The sequence below is a fragment of the Rhinopithecus bieti genome, unplaced genomic scaffold, assembly GCF_001698545.2.
Source record: "Rhinopithecus bieti isolate Rb0 unplaced genomic scaffold, ASM169854v2 scaffold_1070, whole genome shotgun sequence".
Lineage (NCBI taxonomy): Eukaryota > Metazoa > Chordata > Mammalia > Primates > Cercopithecidae > Rhinopithecus > Rhinopithecus bieti.
In genome coordinates this window covers 512,312-529,528 of record NW_016803844.1, presented here as the reverse complement: position 1 = coordinate 529,528, position 17,217 = coordinate 512,312, and the positions used below count along the sequence as shown (strand labels likewise).

At 40.9% G+C, this 17,217-nt stretch overlaps 1 protein-coding gene across 3 annotated transcripts in view; it reads right to left on the bottom strand.

Annotated features, from left to right (window-relative positions):
- The window catches only part of PRICKLE1 (prickle planar cell polarity protein 1), a 125,664-nt gene that overhangs the window by 75,832 nt on the left and 32,615 nt on the right, over positions 1-17,217 (bottom strand). The window contains exon 2 of one of the 3 annotated variants that reach the window (XM_017855344.1): positions 6,336-6,412. The exons of the other annotated variants lie outside the window; for them this stretch is intronic. The gene's annotated coding sequence lies outside the window, so the exon portion shown is untranslated. The remainder of the gene's footprint in view (positions 1-6,335; positions 6,413-17,217) is intronic. 3 annotated transcript variants of the gene reach the window in all.

Below are 17,217 nucleotides of genomic sequence, written 5' to 3'. Positions count from 1 at the left end.
AAAAAAAAAAAAAAAAGGTAATACAATCAGAAACTTTTTCTGTGTCCTTATATTACTGAGACTTTATATTTTACCCTGAAATAGAGAGCAATGTCTTTGAATAAGAGAGCTGCTGTCTTGTTATGAACACAAATCTTATGATAGCTTTCCATCCAAAATTTCCTATTTTTCCAGAGATCTCAGCAATCTCTATTTGTAATCAGTTATTAATTAAAAGCTTTAGAGTTAGATTTATAAGGTCAGTCATTTTTGTATTTCGAAAAGTCACATATTTATGCATTGTTTCTTTAAAAAAGAGTCCTTTGTGCCTTCTTAAATGTATTCCTGACAAAGCAACAAGAAAAAATGTTTTATTAATGCACAAGACTGAAAGAAATGTCAAGTATGCTAGGGTTCTGGTTTTGATTTTGGACTTCAGAGAAAGTTAAAGAAACAGTGGAACAGAGCCTTTTAATTACAATCTAATGTCCTAGAGAATACTTGCTATCTCTCCCAGTGGGCATTCTAGGCGGTGTGAGAAGAAAATCAACTGTGATCAGTACAACATAGACTCATTCCACCTAGTCAAGTTAATCAGGAATTGTATTGTGTGTACATCATGAACCTCCCTGGTTTTGTTTAAGATGGTGTTTTTCATATTAAAAAATGGAAATGTTTCAAGGGTTAAATCCATAGCTTTACTCGTGCTACATAACATAAGCCAATAAAAGTTTGTGCTAAGATTCCTCCAACTCCCACTTCACTGTGGGGAGGATAACTGATAGACAAATCTTCCCCCAGGAGGAGATAAGTGGCTCTGGTAGAAAGATGGCTACAGTGTCACAGTTCAGAGTTTGGGTCTGGAGTTGCTACCTGAAAACAAATTCTCTACTCAGCCTCCTCATCATGTTGGTCTTAGGAAAATTATCTCTTTAAGACTCGGTTTCTTCATTGGTAAAATGGGAAGGCAAGGATTGTTGGGAGCATGAAAAGCAATACTGACCATATGGCACTTATAGTAAACAAACATTTAACATGTAGTAAGCTTCAAATGAATGCTAATTATTTTCATTATATCTGAAAGAGATTCATCATAGCTCGGTGGTCATGAAATATTTCTTTTTTTTTTGAGATGAGTTTTGCTCTTGTTGCCCAGGCTGGAGTACAATAGTGTGATTTTGGCTCATTGTAACCTCCGCCTTGCGGGTTCTAGCGATTCTCCTGCCTCAGCCTCCCAAGTAGCTGGGATTACAGGTATGCACCACCACGCCAGCTAATGTTGTATTTTTTAGTAGGATAGGGTTTCACCATGTTGGTCAGGCTGGTCTCAAACTCCTGACCTCAGGTGATCTGCCCGCCTCAGCCTCCCAAAGTGCTGGGATTATAGTCGTGAGCCACCGCACCCGGCTGAAATATTTTCTTCTACCTCCATCAAGCCTCCTTACTCCTTAAGATCCTCTCATTTTGTGGCTGTATTTAGAAATCTTCCTTCAAATTCTACAACATATCTATTTATGGGTAGCATAGAGAGGTATTTGGTTTTCTTTCATTTAAACAAGTGTGTTAGCTGCTCACTTGGAATTGCTCTATAATCCCCATTCAAAGACAAATAATTCAAAGAACTGAAGTACAATTTCAAGAAATATATCAATATACAAATACAGTTGGTAACATCAGATGCATTTTTCCAGAGGAAAACTTATAGGCATTGGTTGCTGAAATGAGGTCCAGATAGCTCAGAACAAAACAGAAATTAGTGATGATTATATGCATAATTTGTATTATATAAGGAAAAAATTACTCAGATTACAAAGAAGATTGTTTTTGTCCTCAATTACCTAGTTTGGTTGTTGTTTCCTATGCAAGAATCATGCCAACTCCACTCTTCTCTTTTTTTTCTTTTTCTTTTTGAGACAGGGTCTTGCTCTGTCACCGAGGCTGGAGTGCAGTGGTGCTGTCACAGCTCACTGCAGCCTCGACCTCCAGGGCTCAATCAATCCTCCCACCTCAGTCTCCCAAGTAGTCAGGACAGGTGCACACTGCCATGCCCAGCTAATTTTTACATTTTTTGTAGAGATGCGGTCTCACTATGTAGCCCAGGCTGGTCTCAAACTCCTGGGCTTAAACGATTCTCCCGCCTCAGCCTCCCAGAGTGCTGGGATTACAGGCAAAAGCCACCATACCTGGACCCCCACTTTTCTTCTTTTGAGCACAGACCAGTTTTCCTCATCAAAGTCAAGAGACAGCAGTCCCAGTAACATCCCCCAAGGCTGGCTAGGTGACTGTCACTAGCCAAAGAGCTTGTGTATCAGCACAGTCAGGTGAGAAAGGATCAGAAGTGCTTGTTTCCTACATTAGGCTGACCTTTCCTTGAAGGTAGAATAGTGAGCATGTTCACATTTAAGATCATGTTTATGACAGAGCAAGTCAAGAAGGGGATCCATGCTCCTCTCTAGCCATAGGGTTCAGGAAGCGCAGAGCCAAGAAGAGAAACGGGCTTGCAACTTCTCATTCGTGTAGTCCTTTCAAGTTTACGAAGTCATACTAGAACTCACTCGAACACAGTCCTCAGGGGGCTAGTATAATTATTTTATCTTATCAAGAAAATGAAGCTGTGAGAGGAAGACAGCTTGCCCAGGAAATTTCAGCAGCCTAATAAGGAGCAGAGCTAGAAGCTACTCCCTCATCACTCCACGAACAGGGTATGAGAAGAGAGCCAAGGGGGCAGAAATGCCAAGAACTTTGATATGATCGTGTAAGATGTCACCAAGATATGGCTTCTGTGGTCTTTGGTTTTATTTTTTTATGCTGTCAAAGAAAGTAAAACTAGGGCTTTTATATTATTTTTTTCATAATGTTATTATATATTTAATCTCTATTCAATATTCTCAATTTGTTTTAAAAATTTGTTTTGCGGCCGGGCACAGTGGCTCACGCCTGTAATTCCCAGCATTTTGGGAGGCCAAGGCGGGTGGATCACCTAAGATCAGGAGTTCAATACCATGCTGACCAACATGGTGAAACCCTGTCTCTACAAAAAATACAAAAATTAGCTGGGCGTGGTGGTGCATGCCTATTATCCCAGCTACTCAGGAGGCTGAGGCAGGAGAATTGTTTGAATCTAGGAGGTGGAGGTTGCAGTGAGCCGAGATTGTGCCATTGCACTCCAGTCTGGGTGACAGAGCAAGACTCTGTCTCAAAATAATAATAATAATAATAATAATAATAATAATAATAATAACAATAATAATTTGTTTTGCCTTTGTTGTTAATATTACAAAATGTTTTAATAGTAGCTATTTCTTCCTCCTAACCAGGTTCCAATAAGGTTGTACATTGCGTTTTGCAGGACAGTTGTCTTGCAGAAGGGCCCACATTCAAGATTTGGTTGTTACGTTGACTTCTAACATATTCTGCTAGCCCCCTGCTATGGTCTGAATGTTTGGTCCTCAAACCCCCAAATTAATATGGTGAAACCTAATTACCAGTGTGACAGTTTTAGGAGGTGGGCGATGGGGAGGTGATAGGTCATGAAGTCAGAGCCCTCACAAATGGGATTCATTGTCCTTATGGGAGAGGCCTCAGAGAGCTGCCTTGCTCCTTCCACCATATGAGGACCCTGCGAGAGGCATCATTTAGGAACCAGAAAGCAAGCCTTCACCAAATACCAAATTTGCCAGTGCCCTGATCTCAGGCTTCCGAGTCTTCAGCCCTGTGAGAAATACATTTCTGTTGTTTATAAGCCACCCAGTTTAAGGTATTTTGTTATAGTAGCTCAAATGAATGAAGATACCCCTCTATTTCCTATCAACTGTGTAAGGCTTGCTAAGATTCAGGCTAAGTGTTCTTCAAAAGATTTCACTGGTGACACTGTGTCCAGTTGACACTTGAACAATATAGGTGTCGGGGTGCTGACTTCCTGAGCAGCCACAAATTCATGTATAATTTTTTTTTTTTTTGAGATGGGATCTCACTATGTCGCCCAGGCTGCACTCAAACTCCTGGGCTCAAGTGATCCTCCTGCCTCATTCTCCCGCACGGCTGGGACTATGGGGTATGTGCCACTGCATCCAGCTCTGTGTGGAACTTTTGACTCCTCAAAACTTAAATACTAATAGCCTACTGTTGACCAGAAGCCTCACTGATAACATAGTTGATTAACACATATTTTGTATAAGTATTATACACTGTATTTTTACAATAAAGTAAGCTAGAGAAAAAAATGTTAAGAAAATCATAAGGAAAAGAAAATATATTTACTATTCATTAAGTGGAAGTGGATCATCATAAAGGTCTTCATCCATGTCATCTTTATGTCAAGTAGGTTGAGAAGAAGGAGGAGAAGAAGGGGCTGGCCTTACTCTCTCAGGGGTGGTAGAGGTGGAAGAAAACCCACATATAAATGGACCTGCACAGTTCAAACCTGTGTTGTTCAAGGGTCAACTGTACTTCACTGCTACACATCAGGAAACATACTAGGCTGCCTCACTATTACTAAATTTATGAGTGATCACTTGATTATGTTGGTCAGCACCAGATTTTTCCATTAGGAAGGTATGTATTTTTCTTTGTCAGTATATGTAACGTATAGCTAATTATACGGTAGATGTATTTTTTTGTACTGTGTCAATGCACTATTCCTCAATGACCTTCCCACTTTTGCAGCTAATTTTTGTTGTATTTGTCATCTATCATCACTATCAATTGAAATCCTCTGCAACTTTCAGGATTTGGGCTGGGAATCTGCTGAGGCAAAATCTCCCCTACTCCCATCTTCCCATCTCCCATAATGTTACATTTATGGACCTAACTTCAGACCCCTAAAGATATGCCAAGTAAAAGATGGCGAGCATTACCCTTTGCAGGACAGGAGAGTTCCATCAGGAAGTTCACTCTCTATCCAAAACTCCAAGGATAATGCTAAACCTCTGGGAGAACTAGTTATACTCTAAAATTTTTGTTTTATTTTATCAAAGTATTATATACGCACGTTTTTAAAAGCAAAACAGTGAGGGCTAAAAGTCTTACAACAGAAATGGTAGTTACCTGGCTGCTGAAGGCAACCACCTTTGTCTCTTGGAGCTATTTCTTCTGAGATTTACCTCTATATTTCTAAATAACATGTAGAGACTACCACACTTGATTTTACAACTTGAGTCTGGTCTGACCTCCTGTTATCACAGATGAGGATTAGCTGCTTTCCTTCTCCTTGCTTTGGAGGACAAGTGGAAAAGAGCCCATAGGACTACCACATTGAATTTTTTTTTTCTTTTTTTTTGAGATGAGGTCTTGCTCTGTCACCCAGGCTGGAGTGCAGTGGCATGATCATGGTGCAGTGGCATGATCATGGCTCACTACAGCCTCAACCTCCTGGGCTCCAGCAATCCTCCTGCTTCAGCCTCCTGAGTAGCTCAGACTACAGGTGCACACCACCACGCCCAGCTAGTTTTAAAATTTTTTTGTAGAGACAGCGTTTCACTATGTTGCCCAGGATAGTCTAGAACTCCTGAGCTCAAGTGATGTACCCAGTCTCTTCACCTCAAAGTGCTGGGATTACAGATGTGAGCCATCATGTCTGGCCTCACACTGAATTTTAACAGCACCTAGCACATAGTTAGCAGGCACTGAAAAAAACTTGTTGAATGTCATTCAATGAATGACACACATATCCAAATGCACAAAGCCACACTGCATTCTGCAGTTTCTCATTGTAAGTATGCACTGGGCAGAATGGAAAAGAAATACATAATTCCCCAAAGTCACATGCATTAAATTGTTTATTTGTATCTTGTTTTAGTATGTTCTTTGAAAACATTAAAACTCAACACATTAAAACATTTTGGGGCTGGGTGCAGTGGCTCACACCTATAATCCCAACACTTGGGGAGGCCAAGGCAGGCAGATCACTTGAGGTCAGGAGTTTGAGACCAGCCTGGCCAACATGGTTAAACTCTATCTCTACTAAAAATAAAATAATTTAGCTGGGTGTGGTAGCATGTGCCTGTAATCCCAGCTACTGAGGAGGCTGAGGCAGGAGAATCGTTTGAACCTAGGAGGCGAAGGTTGCAGTGAGCCGAGATTGCACCATTGCACTCCAGCCTGGGTGACAGAGCAAGACTCCGTCTCAAAAAAGAAGAAAAAAATACATATATACATACATACATACATATATATATACACACACATACATATATATATGGAGGGAGAGTCTTGAAAGTTATTTGAATGACTTAGTAAAAAAAAAAAAAATCTACAGTCAAAAGATTTTTCTTCCAAGTAATTTCTTAATCAGCAATAGAGAAAAGAATTTAGATGTAAGAAAGCAATCTTTTATAAACACTGACGAACAAACATACCAGAAAATATATAGGAAGATCTTCCCTGGAGTCACATAGGCTCAGAATTCAGACCGTTGCCTTGTAGAATTTCAAAGCTTGATGCCAAGCCAAAAAAAGAAAGAAGGATGTATAAGTTATGAATACTTTGAAAAGACTCCCACCTCATTAATATGTCTCAAAACACATTGCTTAAGGGTAAAGTTAATTAAATCACAGTACACATAAATTTGAAATGGACTGGTAATCACAGACAAAATTATGTTATATAGAGACAAAATGAGAATAGTGGATATAAAAATTAAGTGAAAACAGATTCACACAATGGAAGGAACTTTTCACCTGACTTAATGCTGACTGTCTATACTATCCAGCTTTCAGGGATATCTGATGCAAACTGAGTAAAGAATTAAATATTATTCTTCATCTGAGATCTTTTAAAGTAGTGAATCTCATTTTGGGAGGCTGAGGTGAGAGAATCACTTGAGATCAGGAGTTTGAGATGAGCCTGGCCATGGTGAAACCCTGTTTTACTAAAATACAAAATTAGCCAGGTGTGGTGGCCTGTGCCTGTAATCCCAGCTGCTCGGGAGGCTGAGGTGGGAGGATTGCTTGAACCTGGGAGGTGGTGGTTGCAGTGAGCCGAGATCATGCCACCGTACTCCAGCCTGGGTGACACAGCGAGACTCCATCTCAAACAAAACAAAACAAAATAGTGAATCTTCCATTTAGCACTTGATAATTTCTTAAACTGGCTATAAAACTCTTAAATTTACTGGCTGAATTATGCAGTTTTGTGGATTTTTCTGAGACCTTTATATGTGTTTTCTTGTTGTCTGTCCTTGGGCCTTTCACTTTCATTTTATTTCAACTATTTTGCAAGAAAAGAAAGGAAAGAAACTTGAACCAGCCATTCTTATTACTTGTTAACAGTTCTGACAAAATACACCCCAAGTTTTCGCTTGTTTTGTTTTGAATTAGCTGCAAGTTCCAAGTATTCATGCATTCTCACTAATATAGGAACAATCAACAGGAGGTATGAAGTTACCTTCTATAGCTGGAATAATTTCTATCCCCGAAAAGTTATTTCCCTGATAAATCTTCCTCCTTTAACATAGAAACTTAGAATTGGAGGGGTCTTAGCGATGAGCTACTTCAAACCTTTACTGACGCATCTTCCTAGCAACTACTACTGGGAGGAAGTGATATATGGCGAAAAGAACAAAGGTTTGGGAGCCAGACAGACCTAATTAATAACCCTGGTATGCCACCTAAAACTTTTGAATTTCAGTTTATTTATCTGTAAATGAGGCTAGCAAAAGGTATTCATGAGGCCCTCAGGCAGATTATGTGATATGACATGTGTGCAAGGGCCAGCAGCACCATGCCATGCATAAACCCCAGTACTCAGAGTTGGAGCTGAACCCAGCAGGGTCCTGTCCCAGCTCTGTCTCTTCAAGGCTGTGTATTTCTAGACAGGTCACTTATCTTCTCTAAGGCCCAGTTTTCCTATCTGTAAAATGGGGAAAAAAATACACCTAATTCATGATATTATTTTTAAAGACTGAATGGGATAATGTATGCTATGGTCAAGTAATATGATCTATTATCATTAGGTCAATTCAGATTAAAAGCTAGGAGCTGGATAAACCCACTTCCAAGGTTCTCAGATTAACAATGTTATATACCTAATAAAGGCAGCTATGTAACTGATAATTTATGAGAGGAAAATCAAGGTTATACATTCATAGTACAGGTTAAGTATCCTTTATCTGAAGTACTTGGGACAAGAAGTGTTTTGGATTTTTGACTTTTTTGAATTTTGGGATATTTGCATATATGTAATGAGATATCATGAACATGGAACCCAAGTCTCAACATGAAATTTAATTATGTTTCATATACACCTTATACACATAGCCTGAAAGTAATTTTTAACTATATATATTATATATATATTTTTTTTTTGAGACGGAGTCTCGCTCTGTCGCCAGGCCCCTGGAGTGCAGTGGCCCGGATCCTCAGCTACTGCAAAGCTCCGCCCTCCCGGGTTCACACCATTCTCCTGCCTCCAGCTCCCTGAGTAGCTGGGACTACAGGCCCCGCCACCACGGCCTCACTAGTTTTGTATTTTTTAGTGAAGACGGGGTTTCACCGTGTTAGCCCCAGGATTGGGTCTCGACCTCCTGACCTCATGATCCGCCCATCCTTCGGCCTCCCCAAAGTGCTGGGATTAACGGCTTGAGCCACCAGCGCCGGCCAACAATATTTTAAATAATTGTGTGCATGAGATCAAAGTTTTAAATTTTGTTTGTTTTGTGTTTTTTAACAGAGATGTGGTCTCACTATGTTGCCCACGCTGGCCTCAAATTCCTGCGCTTATGTGCTTCTCCTGCCTTAGCCTCCGAACGCACTAGGATTATAGAAGAGAGCCACTGCACTCAGCTGAAACAAAGTTTTAACTGCAACCAGTCACTTGAGGTCAACCAGTTACTTGAGATGTGGAATTTTCTATTTGTGGTGTCATGTTGGTGTGCTCAAAATGTTTCAGATTTTGGAGGATTTCAGATTTTGGATTTTTGAATTAGGGATGCTCAACCTGTATATGCCGTAGTAAAAAACCATACACATAAATATTTATTATGTGCTTCCTAAGCATAAGTCAATATATATAGAAGACAAAAAGCGGGGAACCCAAAGAGGATAACATAGGGTACTGCTGAGACGATACCTATCTAGAAGGGGTCAAAGGCATCTATGCACACTGGAATAACTAACCTCAAAAGTAGTAAATGCTAAGTGGTAAATAAAGGGTGCAAAATAATAAACACTTCAGGAGTTCCAAAGAGCAAAGCTAGACTCACTTTCAGAAGGTACAGTCAAAAGAAGAGGAGGTGGGATTTGTGTTGAGTCTTCGAGGTGGGATTTGGAGAGGAGGAGAGTAGCATGGAGGTCATTATTTCAGATGGAGAGAATGTGCTATCCTGTCCATCCCTCACCTCCAATTGAAATTGATGACAAAGATGCAAATCTGAGTCTCAGAAGATTCCATCACTTGGTTTAAGAAGGGTGAGGATGGACGTGGTGGCTCATGCCTATAATCCTAGCACTTTGGGAGGCCGAGGCAGGTGGATCACTTGAGGGCAGGAGTTTGAGACCAGTCTGGCGAACATAGTGAAACCCTGTCTCTACTAAAAATACAAAAACTGGCTGGGTGTGATAGCATGTGCCTATACTCCCAACTACTTGGGAGGTTGAGGAGGGAGAATCGCTTGAACCTAGGAGGCAGAGGTTGCAGTGAGCCAAGATCGGGCCACTGCACTCCACTTGGGCGACAGAGTGAGACCCTTTCTCTAAAAAAAACAACAACAACAAAAAAAACAAAAAACAAACAAACAAAAAAACACCTAGATAAAGGCCACCTCTCTCCATAGAAAGCTAGAATAAAACCATTAGGGGCAATATTAATGAACAATTTGCTACCCGCCCAGCGTTCCTCATTTCCCAGATGTGCATGGTATCAAACTGATGAAGCTTGGTCAGGGGTAAGAACACGCATCAAACTGGCTACAGCAGAATCCACATCCTAAGGAATTTGCATGAATACAACATAAAAAGTTAAAGAAACAAAAAAACAAAGGTGGAAATATCTGTTGTTAACATTTTCAGGAGTCATGTGCAGAGTTCTCAGGTTAGGGTTTACTATGACTCGAAGCCACATCTTTCCTTTAGGGTCCGAAATCATGGAACCCACCCCCACCCCTCACTGACATCTCCACCTCAATGACTCAAAGGCACCACACATTCCCTATCTCTAGAATGCACAAGCCTCCTCCCAACAACTGTCTAAACCCGAACCTACAAGTCCCCATAGACTCTTCCCTCTCTTCCCTAGCTTGTGTAATAGATGGCTCACTTATCTCTCCAGTCTGCTTCCACCTCCTCTAATCTATCCATACACCACACTGCTGCCACATAGAGTATCACCTACAGGATACAATCTGAACTTCTTAGCAAAGCTCCAAAGGGCATCATTATCTGGCCCCAGCCTACCAGTCTGACCTGAGCTTCCAACATGCTTCCCTTGAAATTTGCATTCTGGCAACATCTAATTACCTAAGAGGTTCTTGAGCTTAACCTGCTTTGGGGGCCTCCCTGTCTTGCACACACTCTTCCCTCTTTACTATACTGACAACTTGGGAAACTTCCACTCATCCTTCTAGCCCAAGTTCAAGTAGCATCTCTGCTCTGATTCTTGTTTGACACCTTTGTACATGCTGAAATGCTCCGCTGTCCACATACTTCACAGTATTGCTATTGTTCACAAGGTCTGACTTTGCACCCACAGTGCAAGCCCCTTGAAATCAGGGACAAAATATTTTTCTCCTTTTGCCCTCCAACCGGGCACACAGTAGTCCACCCAAACAAATATCTGTTGAGTACAGTGGCACATGCCTGTGGTCCCAGCTACTCAGAGGCCAAGGTGGGAGAATCACTTGAGACCAAGAGGTCGAGGCTGCAGTGAGCCATGATTGCACCACTGCACTCCAGCCTGGGCAACAGAGTGAGACCTTATCTTAAAAGAAAGAAAGAAAAAATCTGTTGAGTAAATGACTGAATTTTAAAATGAGGAAAAGAAGAAGCAGTATCATTTGGTTAAAACCAACAAGTTTGAAGAAATTCACTGGAAACAATAGTTTATTTACTGGAAGAGAAGGGGTGACTTGCATAAGGGTATTCTCTATCAGTTTACCCTTTCTTTGAAACTACCAACAAAATAGTCTCTCAAATGTCGTACTATAGGGCAAAGAAACACAGTGGTATCTGTTGAAAAGACATAACCCCTATAGTACTACCTGAATTTACAGAGTTTCTGAACTGTTTTCAACTGATACTCAGGTGTATCTAGAAAATTTCCAATCCTCTTCCTACTACAAAACAACAAATCAACAGAAAACACCACAAAAACTAAGAACCAGCAAGTCAACAGTTTTAGCAGTAACTCAGCTTTGAGAACGCTCAAAGTTACTTTCAAAGCCCATCTATAAGGGAGGAGACATTATGAAACTGTCAAGAGAGTGTCTCCTTTTTGGCATCCCTTGACTAACAGGGTAACACACAGATTCCTGCCTGAAGTACTAGGGCTGAACTCTAAAATCCTCAAGTTTTGAGTGTTTGGTTAATTGCAATCATTTACTTTCCTTGGGAATTAATAGAAACCATCTGCTTAATGATAAAGCTGAGCTCTGCAATTATTTGAGGAAAAATGTGCCACAGTCAGCATAAAAAAGCCTTATTGAGGAAGCCTGCTAGACATACGTATTTTTTTTTTTATAATTAAAGCCAATTGCATTCACTAACTTTAAAATGCCGTTGTGATCAGCTACCTCTTTTTAAAAATTTATCAGCACCACCCTTGTTAATGTGCACCTATGCAACCTTCAATTTTAAACTTACAGTAGCTTCAATAACTATAATTGTACAGATGGTTGTGATCACACATCAGAATGTTGAGGTGATCATGAGAAAAAATAAAGATGGAGAAATAAATGTCTACTGTGAACCACATATCTGCCTTCTGGGTCTGATACCTGTGTGTAGCAGAGTTATTTTACTTCCTAGCAAACAGGAAGATTATTGTAAGCACTCCAAACAAACTGACTTTGAACTGGTCATCAGTCAAAGCCCCAAGTAATACTAACTGCAGTTCTGCTAGCAGATGTGGAGGGTCCCAGAAAAACAGGCAGCTTTTGTTACACAGCAGACTGCAGAACAGGAAGAGCCAACAAAGTCCCCACTGAATGGCTGTAAATATTGATCCACCTGTAAAGAATAAGGGTGTCATCTCTGTATGATGGCAAATAAATAAAGGAGGAGAGTGGAGGAAAGATTAACACACACATTAGGGCCAATTGCTTGAAGCTGGTTTCTTCTCCCTGTGTGTGGTCCAAGGGAAGAGGAGATGTTTATTTGGACATCTTCCCTCCTAAAAGGTCGGCTGTCTGTTTTTCAATGGGTCCAATGCTAGAATCCAATTAATTTCATAAGCAGACATCATATAGTTCTGAAGCAACTTAATAAAGGATTTTGAATTTTTAAAAGCAGCTGATCCACCCCACCTCAACCAAAACACCCAAAAAACAAAAGCCCCACTATATTTCTATGATGTTTAAAACTACTACAGTCCTGTACCTACAGTATGGCACGGAGGCTAAGAAGATGGATTTTGTCAAGTACGACAAATATTGACTGAAATCTCCATTAGCCATTCACAACCTGTACACATTCAAGAAAGTTACTTTTTTTTTTGAGACAGGGTCTCACTCTGTTGCCTAGGCTGGAGTGCAGTTATGCAATCTCGGCTCACTACAAGCTCTGCCTCCTGGGCTCAAGTGAACCTCCCACCTCAGCCTCCCTAGTAGCTGGGACCACAGTTGCATGCCACCACGCCCAGCTAATTTTTGTATTTTTTAGTAGAGACAGGGTTTTGCCATGTTGCCTAGGCTTGTCTTGAACTCCTGGGTTCAAGCAATCCTCCTACCTTGGCCTCCCAAAGTGCTGAGATTACAGGTGTGAGCTACCGCGCCAGGCCAAGAAAGTTCCTTAATGTTACTCTACCTTACTTCCTATTTCTGTAAAATGGAGGGAATATTAATAACAGGAAACTAAGTAAGATAATGTGAAAAGCACTTAGTCCAGAGCCCCGAACAGAGCAAGTGCTCCACAAAGGTGGTTGTATTTGCTTTTGTATTCTTATTGTCATTACAGCCAAAGTCAAAGAATTAGCAATAAAGTCTGAGGAATCACCAATGGGGGTCCCAGTGTCAGGAGGAAGCCATCTCCTCTCTTCTGTCCAGAGGGACTTGAGGGAGTAAGTTAAGAGTTGGGCACAGACTGCTGTGAGTGGGAGTAGCAAGCAGCACTTGTATTAGGAACACAAGCAAAGCCCCTGTTTTAAATTGGAGTAAACACAATCACATTTCTGACAAATAGGGAAGTGGTCTCTGAGAATGGCGGTCCCCAATCTTTTTGGCACCAGGGACCCGTTTCATGGAAGACACGAGGATGGAGTGTGAGAGGATGTTTTCATCAGGCAGTAGATCCTCATAGGAAGAGAGCAATCTAGGGAGGTTAGATCCCTCTCCTGCGCGGTTCACAATAGAGTTTGAGCTCCTCTGGGAATCTAATGCTGATCCGACAGGAGGCGGAGCTCGGGCTGTATTGCTCGCTTGTGGGTGGCTCACCTCCTGCTGTGCAGCCCAGTTCCTAATAGGCCAAGGACTGGTACTCGTCTTTGATCTAGGGGTGGGGACCCCTGTCTTAGAATATGAATATTTATGTGTCATCCCCAGGTTCTTAATTTCCTCCCCCCTCCCTTGGCCGGGCGTGGTGGCACATGCTGTAATCCCAGCACTCTGGGAGGCGGAGGCGGGCGGATCACAAAAGTCCATTGTGTTGTGTTACTGAAAGGCAGATTGGCTCTAGAATCAGGGGGCGTGGGGGGATGGGGGGTGGGGTCTGAGTGTCTGATGTCCTTCTTGCTCCATCATTGCCCAAGGTAATGTCACCTTGGGCAAGTTACATAACCTCTCTAAGCTTCAGTTTCCTCATCTGTAAAATACAGATAATAGCAGGCACTCTGAATGTGATGGACAGAGTGGTACTCTAGCAAGTTAAGACAATGGCTTGTAGGGTTGGACTGCCGGGGTTCAAGTCTGGTTCTACTGCCAGGTGACATTCAGCAGACCACTGAACATCTGCCTCAGTTCTCTCCTTTAAAAACTGGAGACAAAGGCCAGGCACAGTGGCTCACACCTGTAATCCCAGCACTTTGGGAGGCTGAGGTGGGCGGATCACCTGAGGTCAGAAGTTAGAGACCAGCCTGGCCAACACGGCAAAAGCCCACCTCTACTAAAAAATATAAAAATTAGTGGGGCTTGGTGGTGGCGCCTGTAATTCCAGCTACTCGGGAGGCTGAGGCAGGAGAATCGCTTGAACCCGGCAGGCAGAGGTTGCAGTGGGCCGAGACTGTGCCATTGCACTCTAGCCTGGGCGACAAGAGCGAGACTCCGTCTCAAACAAAACAAACAAACCACCACCACCACCAACAACAAAACAAAACAGGAGACCAAAACACCCATCAAGCTGTGATGATATTAAATAAGCTGACACTATACAGGGTCTTAAAACAATTCATTTTGTTGTTGTGAAGATTAAAAGAAATAACGCGTGTAAGTCTTGCATATGTTATGTGCTCATTACATAGTGTTCCTCGTTCTTATTGTAAAGGAAATACAAAATACAAATGACTAAAAAAGGAAAAAGTAAAATAACCCATAATTTCACATTGAAAACTTAGAACTGAGTAAAGCCTACACAAATGACCAAAATGGTAGTTGGAGAAAAATTCTATTTCCAAGATAACTATGGCCATTGATTTCCCTAGTTATCTTTTTAAAAGGAGACGGAATAGACACTGATGTCTTCCAAAGGTGGGAGGTGACTTTTGTATTTCCCTTTTAGACTAGTTTGCAGTCTCAAAAAAAAAAAAAAAAAGGAAAAAAGAAAAGCATCACAAGAGGTGTGGCAAATTCTTACTAGAAAAAAAAGAAGTTTCAAGTTTAAAAAAGGACTTTTAACCAAACCCAGGAGAATAAAGGGAGTGAATTTGCTAATGCCAATAAAGCCCAGTTCTCTTCGTGGTGAAGGTTATAAAACACAGAACCTTCCCACTAAAATCGAGGCTCACGTTCCCTTCACCAACTCTTTCCCTAAGGTACTGGGTAATAAGATGAAAATTCCTCTAGTTTAAATAAAACAAAATGACTAGAACTTCTTATTTTTCCTTACATGAGTACCTCACTAGGTAGTGCAATATGGACACTTAGATGGGATGGTTCATTTAAGTGTTGCTTTGGGTGGGCAGCTATCAAAAAAATTCTTCAAACTCCTTTAAAATACGTAAATTCTCAGGCTGGGCGCAGTGGCTCATGCCTATAATCCCAGCACTTTGGGAGACCAAGGAGGGTGGATCACCTGAGGTCAGGAGCTCGAGACCAGACTGGCCAACATGGTGAAACCCTGTATCTACTAAAAATACAAAAAATTAGCCAGGTATGGTGGCGCACGCCTGTAATCCCAGTTACTCTGGAGGCTGAGAGAGGAGAATCACTTGATCCTGGGAGGCAGAGGTTGCAGTGAGTAGAGATGACGCCATTGTACTCCAGTGTGGGCGACAAGAGTGAAACTCGTCTCAAAAACAAAACAAAACAAAACGAAAAGCAGTAATTTCTGTTAGACTATAGAGGAAAATGGAATAGACTTAGCACAACTATTTTGGGGTTAAATAGTATTATTGTGGTTATATATGCGAAAAACAATAACCTTTATGTGAGAGTATAAAATCAGTTTAGCAATGTTTCTTTTCATTGCTTTTCTTATTCCCACCTTTAAAATTTAAAACCTTTCACAACATATATTTACCTGAATGTTACATACTCATAATTAGCTTTTTCTTACAAGGGAACACAAAGATCATTATTTCAATGTTTTGTTGAGTTTCAAATGACACAGAGCTCCGAGTTGAAAATGTTCTCATTATGGCTTTTTATAGCTTAACACAAAATTTTGAAATAGAACAAATGGGTATTTGTAAGGTAAAATACATTCTAAATATTTTAATAATTAGTAAATAAAGGTAACAGTAAAAAAAATAGCTTTTAAAAAAGCATCCCCCTAGAATCCTTCTAGAATGGCCATTATTTCTATATAGCATTTTCTTTATATACCACTTGGTTGTTCAGCATTAGCAATAACCTCACTCCTAACCCCAGTGCATATAAACCTTCTATTATTCTAAGGGCCCAGAGAGTAAAAAGAATCATGCCTTTCACTATTTAATCACCACATTTGATTTTCTTTACAAATAGCCTGAGGTTAGGTCTGTAATATTATGTATCTCTTAATTCCACTTTGAAGGTAAGCAAACATTTACCACCTCACTCAGTTGCTAAATACAATCCATATTATTTTCTGTAATTCAGGCATAAAGCCCTATTGATTATGTGCAAGTGGCCACTTACTAGGTTGCCTTAAGCAATTGATTGTTGAATTCGCTGAATGAACGTCTCTGGCTTTGAGAGGGGCAAAAAGCTACAGACTTCATTACAACCCTCTCCCTGCGTAAAGGGTTTCAATGTTTCCCAGGTCCAAGGATGAAGCCCCAAATGTTTGTGAGGCCAGCAAGACCCTGGAAGACCTGGCTCCTTCCCTCTGCCCCATTCCATCACAAGACATGATCGTCTTTGTTCTTTCTAATAACAACCATCACCATGACCATCACCATAATAATATCTATACAGGGCTTAAGTATTTTATACAATTCATTTAATCATTATGACCACCCTGTAAGGGAGGGATTATTATCCTCACTTTATAAAGGAGCTTCCCTGATTTGCTGGAGATCATGCAGCTGCTACCTAAGTGTCATGGCCAGGGGTCAAACACAGGCTCTCGGGTTCCACGTCTGTGCTCTTGGATCTAGATCCTTAATCAGAAATAGGATGCAGTAAGAAGTAGGGCCTTAATGAATCTTTATTAAGTGACTGAACAAATGGGTTTTATAATTAGTCAAGAAGTTTACATAGTCAATACCCAACTTCTTGACTTTCCAATATATGTACATGCCTGATGGGGTGCAAAGAAGGATTAAAATGGATAATGCAAAGATACGGGTTTTGCAAATTTGAATGTTCTTCACAAATAGTTTTTATGCTTTGCTCAACAATTATTTTTGAGGACCTAGAATGTACCAGGCACCCAGACTAGAATGAGACACTGCCCTGCCTTCAGAGTTTATGGCTTAGTTTAGGACAAAGACCAAGGAATGAACTCTTATTAAAAA